This window comes from Lipotes vexillifer, unplaced genomic scaffold (assembly GCF_000442215.2).
Source record: "Lipotes vexillifer unplaced genomic scaffold, Lipotes_vexillifer_v1.1 scaffold570, whole genome shotgun sequence".
Lineage (NCBI taxonomy): Eukaryota > Metazoa > Chordata > Mammalia > Artiodactyla > Lipotidae > Lipotes > Lipotes vexillifer.
In genome coordinates, this window is record NW_006777801.1 from 580,510 (window position 1) to 593,629 (window position 13,120).

Genomic DNA, 13,120 nt, shown 5'->3' on the forward strand with positions numbered 1-13,120 from the left:
ATTGACCTTTTTTAAGATGACTACATACTGATGTTTGAAAAAAGTCATCTCTTCCATGAAATATAAAACTGAGAAAGTCAGTGACATAAACATATTTTAATTGTGGACCTGCTCTTGATTAGAAAAACAAAAATGCAAATTATTCATAATTATTCATCCAAGTCCAGTTTAGTTAACCAAGATTTATTTGTATAACTAACTCTCTGTTATTGAAACCTGAGAACATGGACATATGTTAAAAAATATATACATATATCCTTTATTTATTAGCAAATGTCAATAACTGAACCAGAATAATTTGTGTGTTTTTGTGTAGATATGGATAAAGAAATCAAGTTTATAATAATCCATTTAATGGTCACCTACTCTAGCCAGGCATAATTTTCCTCAGCAGTGAAAGGGAATTATTTTTCATATATCCATCAGGTACTCTATTAAATCTACTTCAAAAAATTATGACAGTTAATTCATTTCCTGGTAGAGAGAGAACATTTTCTCTTGCAGTTGAGGGTTTCAGGAGGAAATATGATAATACTAGAGAATTTCAGCAAAAAAAGAAAAAGAAATTTCTGGTTCAGAACTGATGCAGATTTTGACTCACTTAACTATTTGTTCATATCAATATTGTGACTCTTTCATAGGAAAGTTTAAAACCACCAAAATGGAGTATAAAACCTAAGAAATGAAAATATGATTTATGTTGAAAATAGAAATAAGAATATGAAAATAAACAACAGAACCCTGTTATATTCTTTTGTTCCTAAATAAAGGGAGACTCCTAATTAGATCAAATAGCCCATAAGTGCAGCACTGGCATATTGAGAGTATAAATTTTTTATTATCTTAAATTTCTCACAAACAGATTTATGAACATCAGTTTTTGTGACCCAAATCTCCCCAAAACAAATTGACCAGAGGGTACAAAAATATCATAATTAGAGTTAACAAGACCCACTTCCGGGTTCACTGATATCTAGTATCAGACCCAGCTCCTAAGTCAAAGGCCATTTGGGACATCTCTCACAGGCATGCAAATGGCCATGACCGACACCACCCTTCCCTTGCTAGTCCCATTCTCAAGAGGTTCCCAGGGTGCCAAAATAATGGTGCCAGCCATAATCCTCCCACTCTCACCATGACTAGGCTAAACTGGAGGAAATCCACTTGTGCAGCATCCTATTACCAACTCTGCATATTCACCCAATTTCTTAAAGAAATGCTTAATGGTGCATATTTTACTTTATTTTATTTTATTTTATTTACTTTTAACTTCTTATTCAGCCCCTCCTCCTAGGTCATTGGCAAAGTTCCCCTGGGGGGCAGGGCCAGATGCTAATTTGGGTTTACACCATTAACCAGGTATTTATGGCTGGCTGAGCTGAGGTTCAAACGTGAGGAATGTGGACAGGCATCACTTCTCTGCCCCTTACTCAATTCTGCATTTTAGCCCTACTCAGGTATTTATTTGCAATACTAATAGAGGTATACTTTCACTTTACAGGCAGGGGTTAAGTGTCAAGAAAAGGGTTGAGGCGAGAGCAGGTGGGGGGATGGAATGGGAGGTATAGCTTCTATTCCCCAATAATTCTCTGTTGGAACACCTGGCACAGTCATTAGAGGCGAATAGGAGCCAGGCTGTGAGAGCTGCTGCCTGGGTGACATCCTGGCTCTTCTGTTTTTTCATGTATAAAATGGCTGTGATGATTAGATCACTATTTTATAGTCTGATATACAGTAAGCTCTCTATGGATAGAAAAATAAGGTCTTGAGAAAAAAAAATTTTTCCTTTGAAATGCCTACTTTATAAGTAAATGTGAAAACTGAAAAAATATCTTGTAGATCTTCCTATGGGATAGAATATTGCCTTTCTAAAGTACATACATAATTGAAAAATGTGTGGACAGTGTCAGAAAATCCTCAGCTCTTGCCTCCCATAAAAGAGAAAACTTAGTGGTTGGTTCATAAAAGAGACAAAAACTTAATGGCTGGTTTCTGCCTAAGGAAAGAAAAGTCCATTGCAAAGTTGAGAAAGTTTTGCTTAAAAAAAGAAAATATATAAGGAAAGAAAGGATATTATTAGTGGAATACTGTTCCCACTATCTCAGATTATCACAAGAATCCAAGCAAAACATTTTGGGGATAGCTCAACTTTTCAACATCAGCTTTTAAAAGTCATTAAAAAGTAAACTTCAATAATAAAGGGGGGGCTTCCCTGGTGGCTCAGTGGTTGAGAGTCCGCCTGCCGATGCAGGGGACACGGGCTCGTGCCCCGGTCCGGGGAGATCCCACATGCCGCAGAGCGGCTGCGCCCGTGAGCCATGGCCACTGAGCCTGCGGCGTCCAGAGCCTGTTGCTCCGCAACGGGAGAGGCCACAACAGTGAGAGGCCCGCGTATCGCAAAAATATATATATAATAATAATAATAATAATAAAGGGTGTTTATTTAGGACAATATCTACAAAAAAACTTATTTAATGCTTCCAATAGATATTCACAGCCATGACATAATGTAAAAATAGAAGCAATTTCTCAGATTCAGAAAAGAATCTCAAAACTTTGAAAATGGCAATCAGCCCTCTACTTGCAACTTATGATATCTAATGAATAGGAGTTCTGTCATTTTCTGACCCTTATAAAGAGTAAAAAATAAAACCTCTCGGCTATGCATTGAAGGATGACATATTCTGATTTATTTATATCTAGTTCCAGCTAAAGGATTCTACTCCTGTTATGCTTAAATTTCTCTTCTAAGAGGCATACATTTAGAATGAAAACAAGCTTTCAGTTTCTCTCCAGCATACCAATTAAAACTTCCACACTTAGTGGGAGATGGTGATTTGAGCCTTGAGGTCGCAGGGAAGTTAGGCAAATTTTAAAGTTTGGCTTTATTTGTCTCATTATCTAAGCATCACATTGGTTAGTCTATTATTTTACTATCATTCTCACAAAGCACTGATTTTTAGGAATATCTATCACACTTATTCATAAATGTATTCTAACCCCTTCTTCACATTCTAAAAAAGAACATTCTGTTCATTGGAATAGGTTACTTTTACGGCACTTTGGCACAAGACTAGAAGCTAACCATCCTAAATTTTTCTCTAGAATAGTCTGAGAAATACTAATCAATTCTACAGGATGAAAGCAAAAAAAAAAAAAAAGGATTTGGTTGTCAAATAAGAGTGGAAAATGCTACAAGTTATACCATATTCAAGGCATATCAAAAGGTATGAGAATTACTGTGTAGAGAACACTTAACTTTTTAATCTAGTGCTTGTAAATTTTGTCTTTAGTACAAAACCCTTTTTGCACAGAACATCTAGAAACATCCTGGACATTGATCGTTTTTGGCCAGCCCATTGGGAAATGCTGGATTAGACAGCAGTAAGGCAGAAGGCTGTATGGATGATATTTCAGAGTCCTCCTAGGATGTGACCCATGATCCTTTGATTTATGGTGTTCTAGGACTTTTCAAGAAGGAATACACTTTTATGTTGTTCTGTAGTGAACTTTCTGGATCACTACATAAATCTCAGTAACAATTAATTTGTATTCCACTTCCATTTCAACCAAGCCATTTGTTATGCTCATCCTAAGTGCAAAGCGTTTACAACAACTCTGCGTGGGTAGTGGTTATTATTTCATTTTACAAATGAGGAAGCTGGGTTCAGAGAGGTTAACCTGTACAAGATCATGTTGCTATTAAGGGGCAAAAGCAAAGTCTGTTTCAAAAGTCAGTGCATTTTCTAATACCTTAGAATGTGAAATGAATATGAATATTAATATTTCGAGCACTTGTTATGGAGCACTCCTGCATTCAGCCCTAGGGATTCAATATTCAGCAAAACTGAACAAGATTCTTGCCATCATGGGGCATGGCGGCCAGAGGGCGAGACCGACATTAGTCAAATAATCATGAATATGATCAAGGCACTGTGTTAGGGATTCAAGGAATTATAGAGACTATGCATTCCCTCAAAGATTTCACCATCTAGTTGAGTGATTTTTTAAAAATGAGAAGTTGAATAATAGTACATAGTAGTAAATAATAATATAAATTTAAAATACAACTAGTATCAAGAGGGGATATGTGACTACCAGAATCAAAATTGACTATACGAATAAGAGCCTCCAGATATCTGTAAAAGCTTTGGGGAGAACACTGGACTCTTCAAAGAAGATGAGACAGGGGGCTGTGACATACTTGGCTAAGCCTCAAAGACAAGGTTACTCAGTTGAGAGAACACAATAGGCATTTGGAGAACAATGAACTGATCTTTGTTGCTAGAGTACAGAGACAAAGATATAAAGACATTTATTTATTCACCAACAAATATTTACTGAGTAACTATTACATGTCAGGTACTATGTTGCATTTGAAACAGACTGTAGAGGGCTTTTTGAAACCAAGACAAAACGTTTAGACAGCCAGGCAAATTCTCATTCCTGGCTCCACTGTACAGAGGTTGCATTAGCGGGGGCAAAGGATTCTCTAAGCTTCATCTTCATCATCTGTGGAATAGATTCAGTAGGAAAATCTACTTCATTGGAGCTTTTGTGCTTTTTAAACCGGAAAGTGTATGGGAACAGCTTACCACAGTGATTGAACCATAGCACATGCTCAATAAATAGCAGTGATCAGGGCCAGATAGAAGGGCAGACTGGATGTGAGATGCAAAGAAAAAGAGTGGGGGCAGGGGTCATGATTTTCAAAACTAGAGGTTAGAAATGCATCAGGGCAGAATTAATATTGATAGGGCCTGGTGATAATACTGTACCTCATTCAGTGGAGGGACTTGATACATGCTGTTGGTCAAGTACCACTTTTGATTGAATGTCAAGTTGTTAAATATTTTTAACATCACCCCTAAAAGTAACAAAGTGAGGAATTACTAACTCCTCTAAATCTCCTTTTTCTTATCTATAACAACAGGAGGGAGAGTGGTCAAATTTTTCCTCCTCTGCAAGCTATTATGTGGCTAAAAGCTAATGTATGTAGAGTGCCCTGTGTAGAGTAGGCACACAATAAATGACTATTAGTATATTAAAAATCCATATTCCACAAGAATTCAGACATCACAGTCCCTTTCTACCATGTTATGCCAGGCCATGGGCCACAGATAGTCTTTAGTGAAGGTTCTAATCCTCTCTTCTCTTCCATCACATTCACATGGGCCACTAGTTCTCATCAATCCCACTATATGCAGTGATTTCTCAGCATGCCCTGCCCCTCCCATAACACTGCCCCAACCCACTGCTTGGTTCAAAATGACTCAAGATTCAACAGTGACCTATGAGAAAATGCAAAGCATCACTTTGAAATCATACAGGCACTATTACACACCAGTTTTTGTGTGTACTTTTTTGTTTAATAAAGAGACAACAGAGGAAATAAAAACTGATCCCAGCACTTAAAATCCTACAGAAGACATGCTTTAGCTTCACTCTTCATCCCTACTTAACTCCAGAAATGTTTCCCAGGAGCCCCACAAAATGAGCAACAGAGTATGCAAGAGGTTTTATGACAAATGAGTCCTGATTATATTCAGACCCAGTGCATGGCAGGCAGACCAAGTAGAGGTGTTTATCACAATGCCATCCAAGGAACATTTAGGGTGACAGCCAGACTGAGGGGTAGTGTGTTGGAGCATTTGTTTGTGTCAGAACTAGGAGTGACTGGAAAGCTCATCCACTGCAACTCCCCACCCACTATTCCTGTGGCCCTCTACAACATATCCAAGGATGCAAAGACCTTGCTGAAAAACGCCGTGGGGGAAACCACAGATGTTTTAGAGTTTGTGAAAGTTCTGGTCGTTAAGAGTTTCACTCCAATGAGTTGAAATTCTGCATCCACATTCCTTGGCTGAGGGCATCGTACTATCTGGTGTTCTCACAGGCAATTTCTTCTGAATTCCTTCAAAACACAACTTCAATTCATTCACAATATGCAGCTAATGAAGCAGTGTACTTTCCGGGCTTCTCTAATTATGTTTCAATTCCAGTATAGTCAGCAAACAAGTTGTATTTGCAAAACAAAAGCCAATATTTACAAAATGTAAATAATAATAAAGAGGAAGAAGAAAGAGAGAAATAAAATGAGACAAAGTGGTGTCAGTAGCTAAAGAAAAGCACTTCCTAAAAAACAAACATACGTAACTTTTAAAAATACATAGGATTTCCATTAATAGCACATAGGAGACTGAGAGCCACAGGCTGTAAAACACATGGAAATGCTAGATAGAGAGTTTAAACACTTTTTTAAATGCATTGCTGAGCTTGTAAGGAAGTAAAAAACCTCCAGATGCCATAAATAAAGTAAAATCATCAATATGAAAGCCAACCCTGCAGCTGCCTATCTCCAGCAAACCTGAATTTTCAGTTTTAGTATGTGGCTCTTTGCATACAAAGAGTAAATTAGTAAAGATAAGACAAAGAAATCACAAATGTAGGACCACAAATCAAAACATACTTCTTGATGAAGGAGCAAACTAAAAACCCACCAGACCAAACAAATGAAGAGGAACTAGGCAATCTACCTGAAAAAGAATTCAGAGTAATGATAGTAAAGATGATCCAAAATCTTGGAAATAGAATAGAGAAAATACAAGAAATGTTTAACAAGGATGTAGAAGAACTAAAGGGCAAACAAACAATCATGAGCAACACAATAAATGAATTTAAAAATTCCCTACAAGGAATCAATAGTAGAATAACTGAGGCAGAACAGATAAGTAACCTGGAAGATAAAATAGTGGAAACAACTACAACAGAGCAGAATAAAGAAAAAGGAATAAAAAGAATTGAGGACAGTCTCAGAGACCTCTGGGACAACATTAAACACACCAACATTCTAATTATAGGGGTCCCAAAAGAAGAAGAGAAAAAGAAAGGACTGAGAAAATATTTAAAGAGATTATAGTTGAAAACTTCCCTAATACGGGAAAGGAAATAGTCAATCAAGTCCAAGAAGGGCAGAGAGTCCCATACAGGATAAATCCAAGGAGAAACATGCCAAGACAGATATTAATCAAACTATCAAAAATTAAATACAAAGAAAAAATATAAAAAGAATGGAAAAACAACAAAAAACATACAAGGGAATCCCCATAAGGTATCAGCTGATCTTTCAGCAGAACCCTGCAAGCCAGAAGCAGGACATATTTAAAGTGATGAAAGGGAAAATCCTACAACCAAGACTACTCTACCCAGCAAGGATCTCATTCAGATTTCACAGAGAAATTAAAACCTTTACAGACAAACAAAAGCTAAGAGAATTCAGCAACACCAAACGAGCTTTACAACAAATGCTAAAGGAACTTCTCTAGGCAGGAAACACAAGACAAGGAAAAGTCCTACAATAATAAACCCAAAACAATTAAGAAAATGGTAATAGGAACATACATATCGATAATAACCTTAAATGTAAGTGGATTAAATGATCCAACCAAAAGACATAGACTGGCTGAAAGAATACAGAAACAAGGGCTTCCCTGGTGGCGCAGTGGTTGAGAGTCCACCTGTCGATGCAGGGGACACGGGTTTGTGCCCCGGGCCGGGAGGATTCCACATGCTGCGGAGTGGCTGGGCCCGTGAGCCGGGGCCGCTGGGCCTGTGCGTCTGGAGCCTGGGCTCCGCAGCGGGAGAGGCCACAACAGTGAGAGACCCGCGTACCGAGAAAAAAAAAAAAAAAAATACAGAAACAAGACCTGTATATATGTTGCCTAAAAGAGACCCACTTCAGTCCTATGGACACACACAGATTGAAACTGGGGGTGTGGAAAAAGATATTCCATGCAAATGGAAATCAAAAGAAAGCTGGAGTAGCAATTCTCAGATCAGAACAAAACAGACTTTAAAACAAAGACTATTACAAGAGACAAAGAAGGACACTACATAATGATCAAGGGATCAATCCAAGAAGAAGATATAACAATTGAAAATATTTATGCAACCAACATAGGATCACCTCAATAAATAAGGCCAATGCTAACAGCCATAAAAAGGTAAATCAACAGTAACACAACCATAGTAGGGGACTTTAACACCCCACTTTCACCAATGGACAGATCATCCAAAATGAAAATAAATAAGGAAACACAAGCTTCAAATGACACATTAAACAAGATGACTTAATTGATATTTATAGGATATTCCATCTCAAAACAGCAGAATACACTTTCTTCTCAAGTACTCATGGAACATTGACAAGGATAGATCATATCTTGGGTCACAAATCAAGCCTTGGTAAGTTTAAGAAAACTGAAATCGTATCTTTTCCGACCACAATGCTATGAGATTAGATATCAATTACAGGAAAAAAACGATAAAATATACAAACACATGGAGGCTAAACAATACGCTACTAAATAACCAAGAGATCACTGAAGAAATCAAAGAGAAAATCAAAAAATGCCTAGAAACAAATGAAAATGAAAACACGACGACCCAAAACCTATGGGATGCAGCAAAAGCAGTTCTAAGAGGGAAGTTTATAGCAGTACAATCCTACCTTAAGAAACAAGAAACACCTCAAATAAACAACCTAACCTTACACCTAAAGCAATTAGAGAAAGAAGAACAAAAAACCCCAAAGTTAGCAGAAGGAAACAAATCATAAAGATCAGATCAGAAATAAATGAAAAAGAAATGAAGGAAACGATAGCAAAGATCAATAAAACTACAAGCTGGTTCTTTGAGAAGATAAGAAAATTGATAAACCATTAGCCAGACTCATCAAGAAAAAAAGGGAGAAGACTCAAATCAACAGAATTAGAAATGAAAAAGGAGAAGTAACAACTGGCACTGCAGAAATACAAAGGATCCTGAGAGATTACTACAAGCAACTCTATGCCAATAAAAGGGACAACCTGGAAGAAATGGACATATTCTTAGGAATGCACAACTTTCCAAGACTGAACCAAGAAGAAATAGAAAATATGAACAGACCAATCACAAGCACTGAAATTGAAACTGTGATTAAAAATCTGCCAACAAACAAAAGCCCAGGACCAGATGGCTTCACAGGCAAATTCTATCAAATATTTAGAGAAGAGCTAACACCTATCCTTCTCAAACTCTTCCAAAGCATAGCAAAGGGAAGAACACTCCCAAACTTATTCTACGTGGCCACCATCACCCTGATATCAAAACCAGACAAAGATGTCACAAAGAAAGAAAACTACAGGCCAATATCACTGATGAACATAGATGCAAAAATCCTAGCAAAATACTAGCAAACAGAATCCAACAGCACATTAAGAGGATCATACACTATGATCAAGTAGGGTTTATCCCACGAATGCAAGGATTCTTCAATATATGCAAATCAATCAATGTAATAAACCATATTAACAAATTGAAGGAGAAAAACCATATGATCATCTCAATAGATGCAGAAAAAGCTTTTGACAAAATTCAACACCCATTTGTGATAAAAACCCTCCAGAAAGTAGACATAGAGGGAACTTACCTCAACATAATAAAGGCCATATATGACAAACCCACAGCCAACATTGTTCTCAATGGTGAAAAACTGAAACCATTTCCACTAAGATCAGGAACAAGACAAGGTTGTCCACTCTCACCACTATTATTCAACATAGTTTTGGAAGTTTTAGTCACAGCAACCAGAGAAGAAAAAGAAATAAAAGGAATCCAAATTGGAAAAGAAGAAGTAAAGCTGTCACTGTTTGCAAAAGACATGATAGTATACATAGAGAATCCTATAGATGCTACCAGAAAACTACTAGAGCTAATCAATGAATTTGGTAAAGTAGCAGGAACCAAAATTAATGCACAGAAATCTCTTGCATTCCTATACACTAATGATGAAAAATCTGAAAGAGAAATTAAGAAAACACTGCCATTTACCACTGCAACAAAAAGAATAAAATACCTAGGAATAAACCTACCTAAGGATACAAAAGACCTGTATGCAGAAAATTATAAGACACTGATGAAAGAAATTAAAGATGATACAAATAGATGGAGAGGTACACCATGTTCTTGGGTTGGAAGAATCAACATTGTGAAAATGACTATACTACCCAAAGAAATCTACAGATTCAATGCAATCCCTATCAAACTACCACTGGCATTTTTCACAGAACTAGAACAAAAAATTTCACAATTTGTATGGAAACACAAAATACCCCGAATAGTCAAAGCAATCTTGAGAAAGAAAAATGGAGCTGGAGGAGCAGGTTCCCAGACTTCAGACTATACTACAAAGTTAGAGTAATCAAGACAGTATGGTACTGGCACAAAAACAGAAATATAGATCAATGGAACAGGATAGAAAGCTCAGAGATAAACCAATGCACGTATGGTCACCTTATCTTTGATAAAGGAGGCAAGAATATACAGTGGAGAAAAGACAGCCTCTTCAATAAGTGGTGCTGGGAAAACTGGACAGCTACATGTAAAAGAATGCAATTAGAACACTCCCTCACAACATACACAAAAATAAACTCAAAATGGATTAAAGACCTAAATGTAAGACCAGACACTATAAAACTCTTAGAGGAAAACATAGGCAGAGCACTTCATGACATAAATCACAGCAAGATCCTTTTTGACCCACCTCCTAGAGGAATGGAAATAAAAACAAAAATAAACAAATGGGACCTAATGAAACTTAAAAGCCTTTGCCAGCAAAGGAAACCATAAACAAGACGGAAAGACAACCCTCAGAATGGGAGAAAATATTTGCAAATGAAGCAACTGACAAAGGATTAATCTCCAAAATTTACAAGCAGCTCATGCAGCTGAATATCAAAAAAACAAATAACCCAATCCAAAAACGGGCAGAACACCCAAACAGACATTTCTCCAAAGAAGATATACAGATTGCCAACAAACACATGAAAGAATGCTCAACATCATTAATCATTAGAGAAATGCAAATCAAAACTACAATGAGATATCATTTCACACCAGTCAGAATGGCCATCATCAAAAAATCTACAAACAATAAGTGCTGAAGAGGGTGTGGAGAAAAGGGAATACTCTTATATTGTTGGTGGGAATGTGAATTGGTACAGCCAATATGGAGAACAGTATAGAGGTTCCTTAAAAAACTAAATATAGAACTACCATATGACCCAGCAATCCCACTACTGGGCATATACCCTGAGAAAACCATAATTCAAAGAGTCATGTACCACATGTTCGTTACAGCTCTATTTACAATAGCCAGGACATCAAAGCAACCTAAGTGTCCATCAACAGATGAACGGATAAAGACGATGTGGCACATATATACAATGGAATATTACTCAGCCATAAAAAGAAACAAAAGTGAGTTATTTGTAGTGAGGTGGGTGGGCCTAGAGACTGTTATACAGAGTGAAGTAAATGCGAAAGAGAAAAATAAATACTATATGCTAACACATATACATGGAATCTTCAAAAAAATAAAATGGTTCTGAAGAACCTAGGGCAGGACAGGAATAAAGACGCAGACGTAGAGAATGGACTTGAGGACATGGGGAGGGGGAAGGGTAAGCTGGGACAAAGTGAGAGAGTGGCATAGAGTTATACACACTACCAAATGTGAAATCGATAGCTAGTCGGAAGCAGCCTCATAGCACAGGGAGGTCAGCTCGGTGCTTTGTGACCACCTAGAGGTGTGGGATAGGGATGGTGCGAAGGAGACGCAAGAGGGAGGAGATATGGGGATATATGTGTATGTATAGCTGATTCACTTTGTTATAAAGCAGAAACTAACACATCATTGTAAAGCAATTATACTCCAATAAAGATGTTTTTTTAAAAGCATACTTTAGTAAACAATCTTTAAGAATGTCAAAGTAAGTAAACAAAAATTCAGAATATCAACCTATTAACTGACACATGCACAACGAGCATCTCCTATGGGTTCAATATTATATCCAAGTCATGGCTATAAAAAATGTGTAACCAAGTGTGAGTCACACAAACACACACCCAAAAATACACATAATATGAGGGAGTTTATGAGTAAGGATTGAATGGGGCATGCTACAGATTCAAAATAAGAGTCCAGGGCTTCTGTGGTGGCACAGTGATTCAGATTCCGCCTGCCGATGCAGGGGACACGGGTTCGTGCCCCGGTCCGGGAAAATCGCACATGCCGCGGAGCGGCTGGGCCCGTGAGCCATGGCTGCTGAGCCTGCGCGTCCGGAGCCTGTGCTCCGCAACGGGAGAGGCCGCAGCAGTGAGAGGCCCGCGTACCGCAAAAAAAAAAAAAAAAAAAAGAGTACAGAGAAGTGGGAGCTCAGAGAGGACCACATAACCTGCAAAGGCCTCCAGGCTTCATCAAGATGTTATAAACAGGGAGGACATTTTTTTAAATTAAAATGTTTAACCTAGATAACAGGTATGAAGATAGAAGTTTATGGGCCAAGGCAGAAATCAATTTGATACGTGTATGTTTAAAAATAGGAGGAAGTAAAGCAAGATAAGCAGAAAGAGGGCAGGCTACGGGGACTTCTGAAGCTCAACGAACTAAGGAACCTTCCCAAGATCACATAGCCAGTGAGGGCCTGAGCCAGGATGCAGCCCACCAGCACTGTTGCATTAATTGTTCTCACCCCCCACCTCAGATATATTTTATAAAATTTGCAGTTATGAAAAAAATTGTTGCCAAAACAAACAGCTATATTTGTAGGTTAATGGTTCCATCATCATGAAAGCATTTTCTTCAACTTTCTTCCCATATTATGGATCTTCTCCTATCAGATTTTCATCCACCAGGTTCCCATTGGGCAAGAATCTCTTTGTCCCCTCCTCATCTTTGTTGGGTGCTGCTCCAACTAAAGAGCATCCCCTCCTTATTCCTGGTTTCTGAACGAATTCTAACTTCTCTTCAATGATAAACTCCCAGAACGTTCTACTGTCTGTCTCAGTTCCTCTAAACCCACACCAATGTCTCCTTTCTCTGAATCGTTCTAGTGTTTACAATTTGCACCACATGCTTGAGCTCTTAATTATATATTATTTTGTATTGTTCTCTAATGTTTATGTCGCTCTGATTTACAATATCTTACTAAAAACACCATATATACAGGAATCACATCATATTTTTTTCTGTGTTTGCCATAACTCTAGATACATATTATTTACCTTTATTACTCTTTCC